This window comes from Struthio camelus, chromosome 1 (assembly GCF_040807025.1).
Source record: "Struthio camelus isolate bStrCam1 chromosome 1, bStrCam1.hap1, whole genome shotgun sequence".
NCBI classification, from domain to species: Eukaryota; Metazoa; Chordata; class Aves; order Struthioniformes; family Struthionidae; genus Struthio; species Struthio camelus.
In genome coordinates this window covers 163,011,220-163,034,892 of record NC_090942.1, presented here as the reverse complement: position 1 = coordinate 163,034,892, position 23,673 = coordinate 163,011,220, and the positions used below count along the sequence as shown (strand labels likewise).

General features: G+C 37.4%; 1 protein-coding gene across 3 annotated transcripts in view; it reads right to left on the bottom strand.

Moving 5' to 3' along the window:
• Window positions 1-23,673, bottom strand: part of FGF14 (fibroblast growth factor 14) — a 416,990-nt gene that overhangs the window by 170,660 nt on the left and 222,657 nt on the right. The window contains exon 2 of one of the 3 annotated variants that reach the window (XM_009680096.2): window positions 9,247-9,286. The exons of the other annotated variants lie outside the window; for them this stretch is intronic. The gene's annotated coding sequence lies outside the window, so the exon portion shown is untranslated. The remainder of the gene's footprint in view (window positions 1-9,246; window positions 9,287-23,673) is intronic. 3 annotated transcript variants of the gene reach the window in all.

Below are 23,673 nucleotides of genomic sequence, written 5' to 3'. Positions count from 1 at the left end.
CTTTTCGTTGCAAACTATTTAAATCCTGCACTTAATGCCAAACAGATCACTTTCTGTCACTGCAGAAGTAAAGAAACTCCTTCTAAGTAAATTCACAAATAAGAAGTATCAGACATTTGGTATCAAGCTCCGTGACAAGTAACTTATCTCATGAAGGACACAAAACATTCACAACAAAAGAGAGACATACACAGTTCAGGACTGCCGACAATGCTCCGCCAAAGCCAGCTCCAATAGGAGGCAAACCTAGAGGCAGAAGGATGACTCTGCCTCAGCCAAGAAACCATAAATTTGTGGAGATTATGAACATACAGATGGAAATAATTGGCATAAAAGATGGCATCGCTTATGATATGGATGCCTAAATACTCCAGGAGAGCTAACTCCTTTCTATCAAGGCTTCATGCAGGTTTGAATCAGCAGCAATCTTTACTTAATACTGGATTAGATTCACTGTCATTGATCAAAAAGAAAAAAAACAATTGTCATGTTTTAACACCCATTTCTGACTCCCTCCAATATTTTGTTTGAGATGATAGAAGTAATAAAAAAGCTAGATTTGTTTATCATTAAAAAGCTGGATTACATATTTAAAAGGTGTGCATGTGGGTGCACACTGCAGACAGACTATAGATTTTTCATTTAGGACAACTCTGCATTATGTTTATTAAATACTAACACAATTATAACAGTCGCATACCACACCCTCTCAATATACAATGCTGATATCCCATAGATGCAAAAAGATTAGTAAATTTAATGCATGCAGCTATTTAAAGGCAGCTAGAGGTAGCTTCTAAGAATATGTAATATAACAAATAAAATATTGAAGGCACAGACTCTTATCGGATGAAATTTATTACCTTTAAAAGGAAGAGGAAAAGACACATCCAACAAGACTGAGAATTTTTCAGTTGGACTGAGCAGAATTTCCACCAGAATTATCTTAGACACTTTTATGCTGAAATTTAGGTTTCTTTTTAAATACGATTCTGGTCTTAACAACTTATGTCAAATTTAAAATCTGCCTGAAGAATAGAACTAAGCATGGTGGTAAAACAATTTATGAAATGATGCATAAATAGCCTGTGCAGTTTCCCTATGAGATTTGACAAAACATACTGGCTTCTATCCAGACATCAAAATGTAATTAAGTATGATTTGTTATGTATATTCATGGATTATTCACATCTGAATATTTTGCTTGCTTGAACTGCATTAGCGTATTTGGCCCAGATCTGTAAAATATTTTAAGTGAAAAATCAAATTAGAATGATAACTTTTTTCCTGGAGGAAAGCAGTTGGTCTTTGTCTCCCCTTCTACAGATCTAGAGCACTTAATAGTCTGAGACATTTGATTAATGTTAGACCATTAATCTAAACATTTAAAATAATAACAGATGGTGCCAATATAACACACTGTGTGTGATTCTGCAGTAAGGAAAAAGCCCAGCTATGGGAGCAACATCAATATTCCATATGTTCAGGTTGGTGACGAACACTTTAAAGAGAAAATGATTTGGTCCCAGCAGTAACAGAATTGCCACAATTCCTATATAACTAATGAGATATCAAATCAGTTGAAGAATTACTGAATGCCAGATCTCTATTTTTTTCCAGGCCTTTGTCAGGATGCTATTTTCAAACACAACAAAAGCACCCTGCTGAACCAATACAGGCTGCAGTTTTCTCTCATCTATGTGCCCTGTAGAGATGAGAAAGCTCTCACCTTTGAACTCCTGCCAGATTGGCCTTAACCTTTTCTATACTGGCTCAGAACTGTGTTTAAATAAGTGGTATCTAATGATTACTTTTAGGGAAAGGGGAAAGGAGCCATACCCAAACAGCTGCATTCTCCTCCTGCACAGCTCTTCCCCCTGTTTCCCCAGTCCAGGTAAATCTGTTGGTTTATAAGTGCTCTGTAAATTCCACTATGACAGAAGCAACTTTGATAAAACATTGAGAAAAATAAAGCAATCCCCCCAGCACCCTTTCCCCCAACAGTAATGGTGTTATCTCTGGCCAGGTGGCTAACAAATCACTGCCACTTCCTGTTTTAAAACATGCTTGTTTCAACATTCCTTTTTACCTTAAACTCTTCCCTCTTCTAACACTTTACTTGGCCACTTATTGTAACTCTCAATACCAAATTTTAGGCTCTTTGATGCATTTGCATTTCCATGAAACTCCCTTTTTGTGTGGTAACTAACGCAATGGGATGCCACTCTGACTAAGGACACTCAGGAGCTGCTATAACACCAACAGTAATTTCACCATTTGCTATATCCTGCTGTCAAAGTTTAAAGAAAGTTTAGAAATTCTATAGACCATTATGCTCTTATTCAGTTATACAGATATGTTAAAAGAATTTAGAAAGAACAGGGAGAAAGTATTTGTTCTAGAATAAAAATAAATCCAGCCAGTAAGGGTACTTAGGTATAAAGAAACGTACCTGCTCAGTGGGAGAATGTTAAAACAAAGTTTTAAGTAGGATGTAGATAAAACACATCCATTTCAGAAAGAAAAAATGAGCCAAAATTATTACTTTCCCATTGAGCTATCTAAATAATACAATCTAATTTTATTTATTTATTTATAAACATTTAGCATCCTGTAACTATGGTAACAATTTGCACTGCTGAATCCATCTTTGTTGAAGTCCCCTTGCTATAGTAATGCTTCCATCACCATCTGGCAGTGGCAGTTTTCTTGCCTGAGCGGAAATTCTTCCAAAGTATAAAAATCAGGCCATTTATTTTTAGAGGGATGACTGCTCTAGCTCCTACTGACTTGCAGAACCCCAGTCAGAACCTCTGTAAGTTCAGTCATGTGATTTTGATGTCTCAATGAACAGGATAGTCAGCAGTGTAAACGATAATTGAGTTAACAAGCTAATCAGTTCTCCTGTTGCCTTTGAAAGGTTAAGATTATTTTCCAAACTTTCTCAAGGAGTGATGTTTTAAAAAATCACATCTTCCATCTCATCTCCTCTGCATCAACTTGCATGCACAAAATCCTTTATATGAAACAGATGGCAAAAATAATTCCATTATTAATAAGACAGGTTCCAAGAATATCACATGAGGACTGGGAAATCTTTGGTTTCCATGGAGAATCATTTGACTCTCAAACTGTTAATAAACATGCTTAACATTCCAAACTCAGGAGGTCAAACTGAGACAATGAGATCACAATTATTAGGTCATATTAATAAAGTGAGAAGAACCCAGAAGGACAGCAAAACACCAAATATATACTGACAATAAGCCAGGCTGGCTAGATACAAAAGCAAGAGTCCTTTCAGTCACGGGCCTCCCTCCTGTCTCCATTTTGACATTTTAGCAACTCTTCTGAACTCTGCTCTAAAACAGAAAATAGTGTGTTTACATCGTGAGAATAAAAAAACATTATTTTTCAGTTCAGAAGTAAGATAAGTGCTACTAAACATTTAATTGCACTGAACTTCTTTGGTCATGGCCATATTTTCTATACCCGGTCATTAAAATTGATTGATAAATGATTTATTACTGGATTAGATTTGTTCTTCAAAGTTGCATAAAAGGCAGCCAAATAATCCTTCTGGGTTTGGGGGGAGGATAGGTGGTTACCAAACATATGATAGAGCTTAGGATACATTTTATAAATATTTATTTATGCCTTTGGTATACATGTACCAAGCAGTAGAGCAGACATAGACATGGAACTACTTTATTCCTTGTCAGTCATCCAAGCATGTGTCGCTACTGATTTCTTCCTTCACAAGTCCTGAACATATGATCACAAAGTATTCTAGTCTACTTAGTGGACACACAAGGCAGGCTCCTTTATAAAAAAAGGAATTGATAGGGACATAGCAGCTTAGGCTGGCATTTGGAAACAATATTGAGACTAGCATGTAGCTTGACAAAAAACACTGATGGAAGAAATGTATTGATGGTCACAATGGGAGGGTTGAGAGACAGCTTGACTTTCAAATTCTAGGATGATTCTGTAGGGTTTGAATAATTTGTAGAATATATATGTTTTAAATTGAGCTTATTTAGCACAAACATCTGAGAAAGAATTGAGGGGGGTGGGCAAAAAAGGAAAGTATTTGCTTCTGAATAGTATCAAATACATCAGATTTCTCAGTCAGGACTCCTTAAGTTACCTTACAGTAATTGACTAAATGTCTGGTTACCTCTGATGTTTTGATACCTCTCAGACCTGGGTTCTCAATTAACTTCCCAGATAACAAATTTACAAAACAAATTTTTATGAATACTACAGCAGGCCTCTTTCACGAGGGACTGTACTATATTTTGGTTCCATGCTTATTGCACAAATATACTACAAATTAATTAAATATGAGTTAAAAACCTATGATGAAAAGACTGTGGAGAGAATCCCTTATTCAATACCTGGATTAATTTTCTTAAAGAAGGTTATCATATGTAAGACATAACTTTGGAAAGGTTAGATATCGTCTCTGAGGAAGATTGTTATCAATTTTCTGACCGGAAAATACAATGATAGCTTGCAGTTCTTTAGGGGAAAAGTTTAAGGCCTCATATGCTTCTATTTACTTCTTTATAAAGGTAAGGAAGTTTACCTTCTACTGAGATCATTAATCTCTCTGTGTTATAAACTGTTTCTAGTCATTTATTCCATATATTTTATCCATATGGTATAATTTTTAGGTTTTATAAAGTATGCAGCTCTTTTCCCTGGAAGAAAACCTCACCTGTTGAAAAAAGAACTGTTGCTTCTTCCAGTCTCCTTTATACAGAAACTTTATAGAAAAAGTCAAAATAGAGAAGAAACTCAACATATGAATTATCAAAATGTCACGAGAAAAAATACCAGAATTCTTAAAGTTACAAATTTATTGGACAGAAATGTGAGAATTATTATTTTCCCAGCCACAACCACCCTAACCTAAAAGATTCTCTCCTCCTGTTCTAGAAACCCACAGTAACTTGTGAACATATTTCCAACTGTGGAAATATGTTGAGAAACTGCTGAAAAAAATATTTTGTTCTGAAGATTTCACCAGTTCCATTTAATCATGTGAAAAAGGCTTTAAATGATGCAAGGTGCTCCCTATCCAGGAATATCTGAATACGTTCCCTGTCTGGTTTTGTCTCATAAGATATGCATTTCACATTCCTGTCACGATATCCTGCATTATCATCCTAAAACTAGAAATACTCTGATGTTTTTTCTCTCTGCCTTGCTCCACCTTGCCCAGTGAAGCGCAGAGCACATGGAGGTACCTATTACAGGAATACGATGACACGCGACCCAAGCACGTGTACCTGCTGCAGGCACTCTGCTACAGATACATGTGCCGAGTGCATCATCTACCAGCTGACAAAAATCTGCAGCAGCAATTTTTTTTTCCTAATGATTTGGCTTTTATTTATTCTTGTCTTTGTTTTGACTTTTCCTGTTTCCCTTTCCTTCCCTGGGAAGGACATTACTGACGTGGTGCTAAAATAGGTGTCTAACACTACTCAGACGGTTGAGAAGCATCAGCTTCTGGTGGGGTCAGTATCTCTCTACTGAGCCTGGACAGAACCAGAAAAACTAGCCTACAGTAACTACTCATCGCAGAGAAGTGAGCAGGAGATGTGCTGAACTGCCACTCCACTTCTCACTCATCCACAGCAATGCTGTGGAAATCAGACATAACTTATAAAAATCAACGGAGCTGCAACACAAAGGAAGCAATGGCACGAAGACGTTATTCTTTTCAGACGGATTAGACTGGAATTTATTTCATGGCATGTTCCGTGTGGCTTTCTCTCACCTGACCCACAGGAAAGATGATAATATTTCGGCAATTATTCCTCCCAAGGAGGTAAATGCATAGGAAGGTTGCTACTTCTCTTTGGCTGACATCTATTTCTTTTGAACACTGAGTCCATGACTAACAGTCTTCTCTTCACAGTGTATTTAGAATCCTACCACAGCGCTTAAGAAGAGAAATCTCGTACTACTGCTAATGAGAACTATACCTCAAAATAAGCAAAAGAAAAGGATGGGTATATTTATTAATTTATTATAATAATTATAGGCTAAAATATCAAAACCATAGGGCACCAGAAATGATGTTAAAGACAATAATTATATTTACAGGACAATAAAATAATATCTTTGGCATAGACCAGGAAAACTATCCACTATGGTTTAAAAGAAAGCCAGCCAAAAGTATACGCTGGCTGCAATATAAACATAAAGGGAGAATGAACTATTGTTGATCTGATTTGTTACACCTGAAGAGCAGTTTTCACATTCTGAGAGTGTTTAAGCCATCAGAACGCCACCTTTTTAAATTTATTCTACGTCATACTCCAAGTATCCATTCTCAAAATCTACCCCACAGTATTCTTAAGTGTTGTCTTTCATAATTTATAACATAAAAGTAAAAACTAGCAAATGGCAGAAAATACACCCACACATCTGTTTCTAAGTATCTACTTATGACCATAGGAAAGCTTTGCTTAAAAAGAATGTCGTATTCTTTATTCTTAGCAAATTGCCATATCTAATCTATCACATTAGGGGCATTGTTGCAAATTTTATTCAAAGGAAGTAAAACTAATACAACACAGGCATGTTGCAACACGTATTTTACATTTACAATTCAGCCAACTCATACATTTTCCTGAACTCTCCTTTGGTGCATCCACCCTTGGAAAAATCACTCCATAAACATCTCAAGAGTAATGTAAGAGTTTTTTTCAAATCCCATCTTAAAATACTTTTATTCTCACATAAAACCTGACAATGGCTAAGGTGCTAGATGACTATCTTTTATCATGGTGATTGGCATTTCTCATGTTTCCCTGAACTCTGTTGCTTTTGGTAAGTATTTAGCCTGTCAGCAGTTAGCAGTAGTTTGTTGTGGTTGTTGTTATTTTTGTTTGTTTGTTTGCTTGTTTTAACTACAGATAATGGGATCTTTGTTGCTAACCAGGATTCTGGGTGCCACAATAATGCCGGGGACTCTCCAGGAGTCCTGATGTTTCTCTATTCCACTCCGTAATAACTGGTATAAAAGTCAGTATTCCACAGCCATTCACACTACAATACAACATCCGCAACACTGAGATAAAGAAAATATGTGCCACTATAACCTGGAGGTAGGTGCCACTCCACTGTAGGCCAAGAGTGTGAGTCCTGAAATCAAACTGGACAGCCGTCTAAGGCTGCACAGGCAGAAGGCAGCTATCATTTCCTTAGATGTTGTGACGGTTATTCGGACACGTTACGATCACATAAACAAACCAACCAGCCAACCAACCAACCAAAAATCCCCCTCTAGGTAAACTGAAGGCTTAATCTCCAGTAATTATACATCCCTTGGAACTTCAAAGGTACCATTTTCCTTGGCAGAGTAGTATTGCATAGTAGCCTATGCAATTTTTTTCAGATAGCTCTGTTCAATATTCAAGTGTCATGTCTACACAACAAAATTATCATGAAAAGTAATGGTAATGTTATGAACCTCAGAATAAAAGCAATTAATTATACTCCAGATGCCACCAGGAAAGGACACACAAAACCTCTACCTTTTAATTAGTTCTCTATTGTCCTCATATTTTTTACACAACATGGAATTATTAGCTAATTAAAATACAGTTTGGGGCTTTTATTTGCTCCATGTTGACCATGGGAATTTAGGTCTTTCCCTAGTTTGGGAAGAATCACTCCACTGAAAGGCTAATCTTCGTGTTAAATGGACCAGGCACAGAGAGGTCATCAAAGTAAGTGTATTTCTAGTTCCGCAGTAGGAGGAAAATAATTATCCTTACAAGAGGCATCACGTGTCAGTCCATAAACGACAACATCTTGAAGATTAACCTAATCTAATACAACCAGGTCTTCTCCTAACAGAAAAATATTCTATTTTACTATTAAACTCTATCTTTACTTTTATGCTTTTGACACACAACCTATGTAGAGCAGTTAATGTACAGAATCTGATCCCTAATGTGCCATTATCAAGAGGAGTGAGGCATCTTTACTCTGTTGAGGATTTGCTCTTGCTTTTAACTGTAATAGGAAAACTTTCTCATCATCATGGCAAATACAAATATAGCTTTGCTTTCATAATTACCACAGCTATTCAGAACTTGAAAAAATGGCTTGTTTGTTGCTGTAGTCATACCACCCAGATCTTAAGGGTGTCATAGAAACTAAGAATGATTCACTGGGTAGGCATGTTCTTGCTAAGTCAATAGTGAACTAATAACTGAGAACAACACTAAGAAAAACTGTTCTAATAAAGACTGTATATTTCTGAAAACAAGTGTTTGACACATCATTTGCCTTTCTATATTCCTCTCGATAAATGAATTCAATAAAGCATTTTTTCCTTAATCAAGCATTTTTCCTTAATCTTTGTGCCTCAGCTACTCTGCTTTACATATCTGCCTTGTAAACACTGCCAATTTATATCCTTTTAGCAAGAGGGCAAAAGCGTGATCCCTATGACAAGAAAAATAAAAGGCAACGTCTTTTTGAATAACTTCTGTACTTTTGAGTGAAATTATCTGTTTGAAAACTACACAATACAGTATTAAAGTGCTTTGCTGCCCTTAAACATAGTAAGCAAGCCTTCTGTTTAGCAGCAATTTTCCTCTTCATTTTACGAGAAAACTCCTTCTAACCTCCAATCTGTGTTATGCAAGGCTGTGTACTTTCTCCCTGTATCATTCAAACTAATCAATCAAGATTATGCAACTAGAATTTAAGTTTACAATGTGTTTGATGAAACTTGACCTAAAAAATGAGCCAGTCATCTATCAGCTCTCCAGTATTAGCTATTCAAAAAGGTAGCACGCTATATGATCTACTATAGTAGATCTTTTTTTTAATAGAAAGATGATTACCCTCTCCCCATCACCGCTGTTTTCTTAAAAATCTCACATACTATAGGCAATAAAATATTTTAAAAGCTAGTGTATGATAAGAGGACTACAGATTTTGTAATGGGATATAGAAACTGCTCAGTTTAAGTTCAGTCGTACTGTGGCCAAGAGTGACTTCAATCTGACCCAATAACTTTGCTTTGTATGTCATATTTCATCTGCATTCTTTCTTAAAACGATTCAATCAACTAACTAACAAAAAACTGGGAAGATGTGTTTTTATAAAAAGAAGCAAATAGCAGTACAAGACACCATAATATGATTGAGTACATTCTGTGTTAAGACCAGTAAGCAGGGAGAGACAAAGGAGAAAGGGAAAATTACATACCACTATTTGTGTTTGTTGCTGTCCTCCCTCTTCTTCCATCCTACAAAACAAGATCCCATACAGCAAGCGTTATCTACCTACTAGGAAGCAGGAGGCAAAAAGACTGTCAATCACAGGAGGTATTATATACAGTAAACTTCCACCCTTTCTCCCCCTTGTAGTCATTTAAAAAAAAAAGAATATACTTTGTAGAACTAGGAAATATGGTATTCTGCAGAAAGCCAGCATTAATGCAAGAAGGGGAAGGAGGGAGGAAGGTAGGCTGGGAGAAAACAAGACTATGACAAACACAATTACTAGTATGTAATTTTACGCTCTTGTATAGCCTATCTTCTCCCATCCTACAAAACAAGATTCCATACAACAAGCAGAAGTGGTAAGAAATGAAATAAGGAGATAGACTCCCCTTAACTGGCAGCCTGAGGAACTCTTCAACCAAAATCATCCAGATAAAAAATTAAGTTTTGCCGATAACAACAGTGACAAGAAATTTATCAAGGATCAAATCTCAGCTTTGTATATGTCGGATGTTGCTGCCTCAGTCCTTTTGCCTAGAAGATTAAAATGATTCCAATATACTGCTCATAAACAGGCAGACATCTGCATTTTTTGTACCCAATGCAGAATCTCCAGAGCACAAAGTAATGCTTATTTCAAATTTACTAAGCATTTCCTTTTCCACAGAACAAAATCTCTTCCTCATATGAGCTTGGTCTAGGTTAAGGAGATGTAAGCACAAAGTGACAACTCATATCTGATGGCTCTTGAGAAAAGAGCCATCTTTCTCCGTCTTTATACCAAGAGGTGTACCAACTTACGTAGAGTGCTGAAAATTAAAGGAAAGAAACATATACTACACAAACAACTTCATCTAGTAGTACAGTCAGTTCAGAAAAAATAATGAAGTTTTCTTTTCCTCTGTGCCTAAAACATGTTTGTATAGAAGCAAATGAGAGGGCTCCAAGAGAGATCCACACAAAAATTTTGGAATATCCATGCTGTGAAATGCGGACTATCCTTTTCTTATTGCCTGCCAAGCCACATACTGAATATGCTGCATCCAAAAACTTCTTGAGAACCTAGAAGAGCTTTTGATGACCTTACTGAAAGGAATTAACAGCCAATAACTTCAGAGATCACCTATTAACAAAACTGCCCTAAACTAAGAGAGTTCAGCAACTGTACACCAGCTGTAATGCTTAATAATATAGGGAAAGAATGGCATTGTAGTTATAAGACAATTATCATGGAATTACTACAAAATACAGTGAGGTAGCTGAGGCAAAAGTGGTTGTAGGTAAGTTCAAGAAGATTGAAAGAATATCTATTGAAAGAGATACTTTGCTGCAGAAGATTCTTTCACTGTTCCAGCAAGCATTTAAATCTCAAATTATAAGTGGGCACCTAAACCGCAAAAAAGAGGAGGGGGGAGTTAGATACTCATGCATTAACTGGTCAAACGTTATAACAGGACGAGTTTTAGAAATGCAGTTTCCTGGCACTTTAAACATGTTCCTTATAAATGCTATTTCTAGATTATAACAAGAGCTGTTCTTGAGAAAAATCCTGAATTACTGCTCCGTATCGGTTCACACAGGAACTATAGCTCAATTACTAAGCTGTAGTAACCGGAATGTAATTAAGCTGTATATTTTAAGAGAATTATTACATGATTTTGATGATTACAAACTTTAGATAGTAATATTTTATAACTATATCTTTCTAAAAATATCTACATCAAATGCAAAGGTTTAAATATATGAAAGTTAAAATTCCTAAATTCCTTTTGAAAGCTCCTTTAGAATAACATAGTTAAGTCACAGGGAATAGACTAAGAGCAAGAGGAAACAGCAGTATGATTAAAGAGGAAAAATCCAAGAAATGACTGAAAGTTAATTTTCATCTGCTATGGGCTAGTTTTTTACAAGAGTAAAACCAACAGAAGCAAACTTTGAAGGCAGGCTGAAGACCAAATAACTGAACAGATAAGAAAATATACTCAAGAGACAGAGTAGCTATGAAAAAAGTAAAATGTTCTGTTAGATCCAGGTTATAGAGCAATTAAAACATACTGAAAGCAAACTACATTATTTATTTGCTTTACAGCTACAAAATGTGTCATAAAATGTTATTTTCAGGTAGCAGAGAGCAGATATTCACTGACAACAATACGTTAAGACAGTTAAGAAAACTGAAAATCCACAAGTCGCCAGAGAGCAGAACATAGCACTGCCAAGTGACCCACTGGGTGGGTGAGAATAAGGCATACCGGATCCCACAGCTACTGTGTGCATGTAAATGATATGGCCACCATAATAACCAGTAATCTCCACCTTCCCATATATGCCATTCATGATGGGGTTACCTGAAGCAGAGCTTTCAGGTAGGCTCAAAGTGACCATCTTGCTACAGATCCAAATGACACACCACCTCTGCTGTTGTACCTCCTGAAATATTTGCCAGAGGAGAAAGGATATCAGATAGAAATTCTAACAAGAAGTATAACCAGGAACTGTGATACAGGGCCGCAAGGCTTTTTGACTACAGTCACCTTGACCTTCAGTCAAGTCTTACGTACAGAGATCGGTCACTGAAGATAGAGGTTAGCTGGCTTTGATTTCTCATACAAATTCAAGCTCCCTTCAGTCACACACATTTGATTTAGCATGCATATCCTAATAGACCTAGCAGTCAGACTACGTCATTGTTAAAAGCAATGTGCTGTCAGATACATGATACCTGCCCAAATTAATCAGAGTAAAGCCTGCACAGTGTAAATACAGAATCCTAAAGGAGTTATAGTACTGGCAACGTGAGCATAATGCTCTTGGGGCCATAAACTCTGCACTCAGTCGTCTTCACTCCAAATAATACATACGATTTTCTTGCCAAATGCACATTAATGGCCACAAAATCTACAGCAAGCACAGTATGAGATGTCTTTCACTTGTGGTACCTGGAAGACCTGTTAGAATTAAAAGTTCACAAAAAAAAATATGTAAACAATTTCTTCACTGCAAAATTTTCACCTTGAAACATTCATTTTAATTAAATATGTTTTTACTGGAAAAAGAAATCTAGAAATTGCTATCATTCTTTTTCTCTGCCTAAAAAAGTCTAGGTCCCAGCCACCTCTGCTGAAGTTACAGAAGCTTTATGGAGAGTATCCTGTGAGGTAGGTGGGGCAAAAGTCGTTGTAGGCAAGTGCAAGAAGACTGAAAGAATTGTTTCCCTTTTACAAAAGATTTAATACACTGGAAATACTTGTTGAAAGACTGCACTCCTGGAGCTCATCTCTCAGCATGTGGATCAGGAGTAGTCAGCATGGATTCACCAAAGGGAAATCATGCCTAACCAACCTGAAAGCCTTCTATGATGGGACAATCAGCTGGAAAGATGAGGGGAGAGCAGTGGATGTTGTCCACCTTGACTTCAGCAAGGCTTTTGACACTGTCTGCCATCACATCCTCATAGATAAGCTCAGGAAGTGTGGGCTAGATGAGTGGACAGTGAGGTGGATTGAGAGCTGGCTGAGCTCAGAGGGTTGCCGTCAGTGGCACAAAGTCCATTTGGAGGCCTGTAGCTAGCGGTGTCCCTCAGGGGTCAGTCCTGGGTCCAGTCTTGTTCAATATATTCATCAATGACCTGGAGGAAGGGACAGAGTGCACCCTCAGCAAGTTTGTGGAGAGTACAAAACTGGGAGGTGTAGCTGATACACCAGAGGGCTGTGCTGCCATTCCGAGGGACCTGGACAGGCTGGAGAGCTGGGCAGAGAGGAACCTGCTGCAGTTCAACCAAGGCAAGTGCAGGGTCCTGCACCTAGGCAGGAATAATCCCATGCACCAGTACAGGCTGGGGGTTGACCTGCTGGAAAGCAGCTCTGCAGAGAAGGACCTGGGGGTCCTGGTGGACAACAAGTTGAACATAAGCCAGCAGTGTGCCCTTGTGGCCAAGAAGGCCAATGGGATCCTGGGGTGCATGAGGCAGAGTGTTGCCAGCAGGTGGAGGGAGGTGATCCTGCCCCTCTCCTCAGCCCTGGGGAGGCCTCACCGGGAGTACTGTGCCCAATTCTGGGCTCCCCAGGACAAGAGAGACATGGAGCTCCTCCAGCGGGTCCAGCAGAGGGCTATGAAGATGATGAGGGGACTGGAGCATCTCTCCTCTGAAGAAAGGCTGCGAGAGCTGGGCCTGTTCAGTCTGGAGAAGAGAAGACTGAGGGGGGATCTGATCAGTGTGCACAAGTATCTGAAGGGGGGGTGTCAAGAAGATGAGGCCAGACTCTTCTCCGTGGTGCCCAGTGACAGGACAAGAGGCAATGGGCATAAACTGAAACACAGGCAGTTCCATCCGAACATGAGGAAAAGCTTCTTCACTGTGAGGGTGACAGAGCACTGGCACAGGTTGCCCAGAGAGGTGGTGGAGTCTCCTTCACTGGATATACTCAAAACCCGACTGGACACGACCCTGGGTAATGTGCTTGCTCTATGTGACCCTAACTGGGCAGGGGGTTTGGACTAGATGATCTCTAGAGGTTCCTTCCAGCCTTAACCATTCGGTGACTCTCTATTCAGTCAAAACCTGAACACATCACTTTTTGGTGGTAAATAGTATATTCTAAAGGTTGTTGCAGATTCTTTTCAAAATCACTAGAAAGACTTTTCTCAGATGAAAGCTCTCCTGCTTGGGAGCTCTCGACGGATCTGCAAGAATTGGTCATTTGATAAAGTTTTGTATCCGCATAGATGTCATTCTTCATACAACAGGTCCAACTAGGCTGCGTAAAAGGCAGCTCTAGTGCTCGATCAGAAGCAGACAGCGCAGAAACAGAAAGAAAAGTGGCTAATTTCCGTGAAAGGGACAATCTTTTCAAGCTGCAATGCACTCTATTTAGCAAACAGTGAATCTGTACAGAATTAAAAGTAAGGAGTGAATTACTATTAAAAAAGAGGGAGACTAAACGGTAAGTGCTCAGTTACAAAGAGACTACCTACTGGGCAGTGGAGGGGAAGGACAGCTTTTTCTATTGTAGAGAACACATCAGCTGCCAGAACACTTGAAAAAAAAATAAAGAAAATATGGGTACTTAAAGGAGGCTGCTGAAAGATAGTTCAGTGATTTAACAAGGAAAAAAAAATCAAAATCTAAAATTCTAAAGAGAAGATACCCACCTATATCTGCAGTCTTCACTCAACTGTGAGATCAAGCACAAGACCAACACCCGAAAATAACATTCAAATACTGGAAGCCCTATTTTCCTTGAAATTCTGTTTCGCAGAGGAGGGGAAAACTAACTGACTGCGCTCTACCAGAATTTCTGTGCTATTAGATATTTCTATTACAACATGCAGCACTCAGAGATGGTGGAATATATTTCTCCCCCTTCTCCAAGAGACAGGGGCAACCTGTAACGTGTGGGCCAACAGCATCAATAAAAAATTGAAACATGATTTTTCTTTTCTTCACCTGTATTTAAGGCATATACAAAAGAAGATAAACTGTCCTACTTCATTCCTGAGCTCCATCGGCCTCTAGAAGCAAAACACTTGTGCTCAGAAGCACAAGTGTTAAAAATGCCGGTGAGCTAAGGTAACGTGGAGCCTGGTTGTTTGTATATTTTATTTTTAAATTTTCTTTCTGCCTCCTCCATTTGAGCAGAAGGAGCTATATTGCTTTTCGTATGGAAAGCTATTTTGTGGATTAAGTGAGGAAAAGACATATAAAAATAAAATTAAGATGAAATCTGAAAAATAGCACAGAAAAACTCTTGGGTAGGGAATTATCCATCTCTGAAAGATGAGCATACATAGCAGTATTGCAATTACCACATGACAAAAGCATTTCAGCTGCCGGGGGACGTGGAAGGAAGGAAGGAAGGAAGGAAGAACCTACCTACTACATGAGAGTATAGAGCTCAGCTTTCAGTCCTTTACTCCTACACAGATACTGCTCAAAAAAGTGAAAAAACTACATATCTACCGTAGTGGTAACATTTGTTATGTGAAGGACACCAGACAGTTTTCCACATATTTCAGCTTTCCAAACAGCTTTCACCAGATCACAATGATTTGTTTCTATTTTCTAGAGTCTTTTCATTTTTAACTGCTCACCTGAAAATGAAAATAATCTGTATCCCATCAGCAATCTCTTGATCATTTTACTCTCTGCAGCTAGATTTTTTTTCCATGAAGTTCTTCTGAACCACTTCCTATTACAGAAACAAAAATGCTTGCACAAATGCAGGTACATTTTCTAAATGAAAGAATGCTTTCTACGAAGTTCAGCAGCAGAAGTGAAGTACAGAACACTCAGTGTAGATCCTAGACCAGGGATTTATTGTCTGGGTAAATCAGGCTTAAGTACTAGATAGCCCAGTATGCATGCACTTATCAGAGCATATAGTTCAACATATACATTTCATAAAAATTAACTAACCTGTTCTGGCCCAACAGCTTTCATAGCACAATCAAAGTTATTAGATATGCACATAACAGTTCATAAATTGAAAAATAATTAATAATTTTTCTCTAGTCACAACAGTGAATCACTCACTGTACTGTAAACAGGCAATGCTTCAAGCATATACCAGCTGTAAAATGCAGCATTGTAATTAAGTAAGTTTATCTTATTTATAAATCAGCACCTTTGGTATCCTAACTTTGCTTCATAAAAAGTTACAGTTCAAAATACCATGTTTATTATTTTAAGCCATTTACACATGAAGACAATTATGTTCTAGATGCCTCGGGGAAAGGAAGAAGATACCAAGAACTCCCTATGCTATAAACACTGTAGTTAAGTGCAAGTCTGATGGGATACAGTTATGGGGATTGCAAGGCATACAAGAAGCTAGGAAAAATAAATTATTTGCTCTATCATCAGGCTTATTCAAGCAACACTAGGATAAGACCGTATTATCACTGACTTGTGATAAATTTGTCCTGCTGCACTGACAAATTTTAGAAAGATTCTTCCTTAAGGAAGGATTCCTTAGTTATTTGAAAGTTAGAGTACATGAATTAACTTTGTTCTCAGTTTTTACAGCACACAGTGGGTGTCTGTACCGTGATAAGGCCTCTGAAGTACTACTGCAGTATAAATATCAGGTCTAACCATGCAATCTCCACGCAAAGCTTTTCAGTTGCGACAGTTTCTCCATTATTTCTTTGAAAAGACTACTCACTTTAATTCTGCCTCAAAATAAAGAAATATATTTGCAATTTTTTTTGCTAGAGTTGCTTGCCATAGAAACATACTTTTTGTCTGAGAACATGCATTGAGTGATATTCTTTCCAATGCAGAGCATAAATCTAAGAGTGAAACCAACGCAGTAACACCACCACACTTCAATGAACAGAAAGTAACGTCTATCAGGAAAGACAGGAGAGAAAATGTTTAAGAAAATACACATGCAAAAGCTTTTATGAAAGAGATGAGCTGGAATACGTGACGTGAAGATAATGCTCTACATGTACATTCTGCAGGGAAGATTAAGAGGGGCAATGACAAGGTACCTACCCTGGAGAAGAAAGTGTGAATCCCATATGAATGGAGAGAGGAAGTTCTCTTGGAGAAGACAAGAAGGATAATATGAAGAGATGGAAAAGAGTCTTAGGAGGACTGGACAACAGAGTAAGAGAACGTTTGTGTTCACTGAGGGGAGACTGACTTCAAAAGAAATGAAAACAAATGACAATTAACAGAGGAGTAAAGCAGACATTAAAAGGAGCTAAAACAGACTTTAGGAAAATATAATTAGTCAAAACAAAATAAATTAAAAGGAACAACATGAAATAAATATCCACACAATGAATAGAATGCAGGTAAGAAAATGTCACTTCAAAAACACAAGCTAACTTTCAAGAAATCGCAGCATTTCTGTGGCTCTCAATAGTACAGTATTCTAAATGCCTAAAATATATTTCAGAAGCTCTAAAAATTATACTATACAGCTATATATTCAGACAAAGCATTTAAATATCTAAGGTTGTACAACCACATTTGAATACTGAGGTCTTTGTGTATGTTATAGATAATTCAGTCCAACATGTGGTTATTATTGGACTGTTTCAACAACTTTTACCCTCCTGCCTGATCTCAGTTTGATTGTTTTCTTTCATTCCGCTGTACACTGACACTATACAATAGCAGAGACAGAAACCCTTACTTTTAGATTTTGTTCCTGGTAGCCAGTGCCTCTCTGAGGGGATGGCATTAGAATAGGAGCTAAGCTGGCCAACACTGGTTCTAGAAGAGTTGATCATATCCTCACATATGAATCCATAATACAGTGCTTGTTAACCTTTTCTTCAAAAAATATTATGCACTAAAGCAATAAGAACACATTGTGCTGAGCTTTAACATCTTGAATTCAGGGCTGGCATTTTGACCAGTCCGCATATCAGACAGCTGTTGAGCGGTACCTAACATGCATCAGGTTTAGGTGCAGCACAGCTGACTTATTATTTCCTTTTTATTACCTTAAGAATTCTTGGTTCTTTCACCGAAAATTCTTAAGAACAGGCTCAAAGGGAAAGAAAAAGAAACCGCACACTTGATGGAAAATGAAATGTGCACTTGTTACCGGTGTCTTTTAAAGCCCTTTCTTCTCTTTAAGTCCCTAAACAAAAAGATAATGCTTGTTACCGTAAGAATTACTCATTATTCATCAGTTATTGCAACCTGCTATGTAAAATCAGTGATTATAAACTCAATTTGCGTGCATTCCCATGAGTCCTGCTATAGCTCTCCATCGAGTGAATGAATAAATACTGAGTTATATCCTCTACGTGCTAGCATCACATATGTCCATTAAGAACCCTTTGCTAGATGATTTTGCTAATTGACCAGCTTCCAGTCAGGTACCTAAAAAAATTATCCAAAATACTTACCAGCTGACCTATTTAGCATCTTCAAAAATTGTCCAAAAAACAAACAAACAAAAATCCCCACTAACAACAACAAAACCAGATGTCTTATTTTGATAGCTAGATAAGATTGGAGTTTCTCAGTGGTGTTTCAGGAGAAGAAAAAATCTAGTTTAGGAAACAATCTTCTTCAGCTAATGCCAAACAAAAAAATATGTTAAGAGTACAGGAGTTAATTTGAACTTTAAATATATTTTTCAGCATGCTGTTCAGATTTGCAAACACATTAAGTAGAAGATAAATCCTAATTTTGATAAGTAATATGGAAGGACAGTATAAGACATTCTAAAATTAAGATACAAGGCAAGATTCACTAGAGCGTATTCAGAGCAACTAAATGAATTAAACATCCACCATATTTACCAAGTGAATAAAACAAAATAGTGCTTCATGTATACAACAAAAGAGTATTCTGGGTTAAACATTTTATTAGTCTAGACTAATTGAAGGTTTCCATTTCATAACTTCATCTGCCCTTCTAAACAGTACAATTTAATGTGACTTCAGATCCCATTGTCTCATTTTCACAGGCCTCCATTATACTTGGAAAGCATTAAAATTTTTTTTTTTTGAATGGATTTCTACCTAAAAAAAAAATTATTGAAAAGTAAGGCAATCACTAAAAATTCAGATTTTTTATGAGTCAGCACTGTAATCCTATACGTCATAAACTCACTGTAGCAAAACTGCCAGAAGGCAGTATATTCATAGACATGAACTCCGAGGTGTACACAACCTGCTCTGCAACTCTAACATCATTAGGCAATGGATGACATTGGTAAACACCTGGGAATGATAAAGAGCCCAGTATCTACGTGTGTGAAAAGGTACATATTTTTCTGTTACTTCTCATATATGAACACTGTTAATATATTAGAGAATACTCACAGATAGAGCTAGATAACATATATTAGTAGAGGAAAAAATACTTCCAAGTGTACATTACTGTGAATTTCTGAAGTTATTCATCAGTCTATGCCGGCAGAGTCCCCTCACATTGCCTTCATGGAGTTTTCTCAGAGGAACAGAAGATATATATTTTTAAAGGCAATAATCTCCATTCCTGACCTCTCTAACAGCTGTCAGTCAGGGAAATCCCAGGCACGAAATCCCACAGGCGCATTCAAATTTCTCCAGGTGACTGATGTTCAACCAGGCAGGGAAAAAACATTACTCTGTTCAAATGTCAAGATCTCTGATGTTATCCCAAGAACATAATTGGAATATTCTGACCTTTGCAAGGACGTTTCCAAGGACTTTCACAGGACCCAAGGTTGGATTTAAACCAATGCTATGCAATCTCTAGAAGGGAAAAACTAACCCCTGAAAAAATACATCTCTTGGTCATACTGCCAGGCAGTTCAAGAGAAGTAGCACAGGAGGAGCATATGTATTTCTTAGGTCTGGGAATCAGATACTATAAACTGAAGAACCTCTTGCAAAATTTGAAGTATATCTTGGCAAGTGTTTAGAAATGTCAGTTGTGGGAGTTCAGTTTAAGGAAACTTCTCAGAGTCTTGCTTGGTTAGACCACAAACAGCATCATTGAGTTCTAACACTTGCATCTCAAAAGACACAAATATTGAGTAACCCGAAAAAAAATGCATCATCCAAAAAGGGAAATACCTAACTTAATAACATTGCTCTCTGTGTCAAGTGAGCTGTAAATTTTTAACAACAAATTCAGAAGTCAAATGTATATCAAATGACCCATGCAATTTAAAACAAGTATTCCCTAAACAAACACAATTGAACACTTTCCTCCTGCAAATGATCTAACTGTAGTCAACGAGTTAGATATACATCCATAGAGACCTAGAATTGATTATTGGAACCCACAGACACACCATATCCACCACTTCCATTTAGGAAAAGAAAAATATCAGCACTGAAGAACATCTTAGGATTTTAGTTTACACACACATGCTAAACCCCAGTCTCCCCCTGCCTAGATTCAAAGGAAACTATTCTGTACCTATACATTTGCAAGGAATTTGGCTCAGATATAGCTTAGCTGTAGGCTCATATTACAAAGCATCACATAGGTGAATATTCAGTATGTAACATCATGGTTAACACTTAACCATGAAGAATAACAAAACGTAGCAGACTACAGAGGTATGAAAAAAATCATAAACGGTTTTTAGGGATTTAATTGTTATACTTGACTGGAACTTCAAGAAGAAAAATGAGCTTATTTTTTTCCAACCAGTATTTCAGCTTAATCAATAGCTTGCACAGCGGGCCTCAGGCTCAGTACATTCTCTTGATTTAAGCACTTACAATAACGCAGAATAAAATACAGCTCAATTATTCCTTTATAATTTACTACCTTTGGCTCTGGAAAACACAAAGCTTCCAAATTCTATCCTGTTAGTCATTTTTTATTTTACAATTCAAAGTTAAACTTCCAAACTTTTATTGACACTTTCTCATAGCGCTAGCAATTTCTTTGATAACTATAACAAATCCTTGAACTTGTGACTCCAAAATGGCAGAGGATCAGTTCCAGTCAAGACATCTGATACTATTCAGCACTATGGCATGAAGTCTGCATGCATACTTCTAACAGTACAAACAATAGCACTATGAAGAGGTTGTCTCAGAACAGTACCAATATCACTGTACTAAATAGCAGGCTCACTTATCATGAGATGAATACTTTTGCGTACATTTACTGGAATTAGAATTTTTTAAAGGTGTGACACTTAAACAGTTTGATAAACTGCAATGAACTGCAATAACTCAATAGGTAAAAACTCAAGCATCTCTTCTAGTACCAGGAATCTACTAAAGAATATTACATACAGCATAATATGATGCATCTCAAGGTATCTTATAAACAAAACAGAAGGCAGTAAATCAAAGGTATTTAAAAAAAAATCTAGACTTTTCTTTTCAAAAAAAAAGGGGAGAGAAGAAGAGCGGGAGAGTGGAAGAGAGAGGGAGGCTTTTCCTTCTCCCTGAGAAAATGGCACTTAGCTGACAGCAGAAACATCAGCTGTTCCTGAATGAAGACAAGAGGAAATCAACTGTTATTAATTTAGAGGGATGATGCTATCCCACTTCAAGGAGACTGCATGTCGAAGAACTCTAAATCTTTTGGACAGAGTGTCCCTGCATGGGACTGACTCAGCCCAACATGACATACTGCCACATGTTAAGTCACTTAAAGATGACTCCTTCAGTCATATAAAACCTCTCATATAGAGGTTATGAAGCCAGTAGGATTACCACGGTTTGTAAGATAATAAATTTTTTTGCATGAGCAACCAGAACTCATTGACTTTGAAAAAGAATTTGACCATTGGTGATGTTTCTCACTTGAGCTAAGCATGCTTTCTAGAACAATGCCAAACAGTAGTCACAAAATGCTTTCTTCTGCACATACATTTTCAGCTTTCATAATCATTCTTGTTCTCAGTTGATGAGCTCAAATTCAGCAAAGCAATATATTCTTTGTAAGCAAATCTATTGACACAAAGACTGAAAGTGATACCTGCTTATTTTTCAATAAATTGTTGTTTTCAAACTACTCCCCCCACACTTTTCCCATAAAAAAAACAAACAAAATCCAAGAGAGCAGGTTACTTTATTATCTGTAAAACAATTTCTATTAATGTAGATGGGAAAGCATTCCTTGCTTTTTTTTTTTGCCCTAGAAAAGCATAAATACAAGCTCTTTAATGAAGCTTCAAAAATATATATTTTTACTAACAAGTGACTATATTTACTATGGAGTGAAGTGACCCAGATGATAAAAACTTATTATATTCTCAGAATAAAATGAACAAGAATATTTAGCTATTCATTCTAGTCAAAACATATGACATAAACAAGGCATGGCGACAATGGACTACTAGGCTATCCTCACTATCAGGAAAAATAGTGACCAGAGGAAGAAATAGAAATTTTTCTTCTCATAAGAACATTTGCTTTATATACTGTAAAGACATACTACTGGTCAAATTCCAATACAGACATGAAATGTCTCCACCATTCCAAGTTATTTGGGAGAGAAAGACTTAGAAAAGGAAAGCACCAGTTTCCAATTTTTGTCTCCGACATCAGAAGGAGGCAAAAACAGGAGTCCAGTACCAGCTCAGACACATTTTTGGCTCAGCAGTCCCTTCTCTGCCACTCCCAAGCATCAACCAGAAAAATAAAGAATGGTTAAACAAGAGCGGAAGGAAATTTTGCATCTGTCCTTTGTGGAGCCCTTAAAAGCTTCGCCTCCAAAACATGGCATTGCTTGCAGGTGGGGAGACCACAGTCTGAAGCTACATTCGCATCTTAGTGTTCCACATCCTCCAGAGTTTAAATGATCCTTTCCCCATACCTCTACGTCTCTCTTCTTATAATCATTAGACTAATAGTTATCGAAGGGTTTAGTCCACTCTGTGCTTTGTTCTGATATTAGCTAGGGTCACGCAATGAACCAGCAACTGGCACTAGGAAAAAAGGAAGCCAGACCCACTGGGGTCAGCCAAATCTTGGATCCCTACCACAGCTACCCTGAGTGTTACTGCCTGGGTTTTTCCTCTCTTCCTCAGTGTTGAAGGGTTATCAGAGATGCAGGAGCAGTATCCTTGTTAACATATATTTATTACTTGGTAACAACGTGGTACAAATCAAAAGACAGGTTAAAACCCTCTAACTGCTCTTTTTTTTCTGGATTTCTTTGCGGTAGGGGAGGGTACGACTGTTGCCCTTTTTACTGCCATATTATCTGCTGTCTGCTGTCTGTCCTTTTATAACTTTTGTGGCTTCTTTCTCATCTCTACAACCAATTTCTCATTCCCCTTTCTCCCCTTCTGCCATCAGTGGCTCTTTTTTCAGTCTCCAAATCTCTACTGGAAACCACTGCTGGAAAAGAAGCATGAAGACGCCCAGCAATCTCAATTAAAATAGCAGTACTACATTGTCACCTTTTCCCCACAAAAACACTTTTGCAGACAGCCTTCCTGTTTAAGCAAAATATTTAAGCTACCATTACAGAGACAACACAAAGACACTTCTTTTTTGTGCTGTAAATCTGCATTACACTAGGAACTGTACTCTGTGATGAATGGTGGAAAGCCCGAGACCTTGTATTAAAAAGAAAAACAGAAAATAAATAAATGAAAAGGGTGAGGTTTTGTTTTTGAAGACTGAAATGCAACAAAGAGTTTAGTTACTGTTGCAGAAAGAAGAGTTTGATTTTGCGAAAAATTTCGTATTGCAAAAATATTTGGCATTTTATCTTTCATTCAGGGTAACATCAAAAGAAAGACACACCAAAGAAAATGTGAATACAAAATATGGAAGAGGAAATGAATGTTGGAAGGCAAAAAAAAACCCCAGAGCTTTCAGCTATTGGACTAGTGATACTGTAGAACATCTTACCCAGAAAAGCAATGGAGAAGAAAATAAAAATGATGATAAAAAAAGTCAGTTTCTGACGTGGAACAATTTATGAAATGGACACCTGTGTTGCCTGTAACACAAGGGAACACTCTGAATA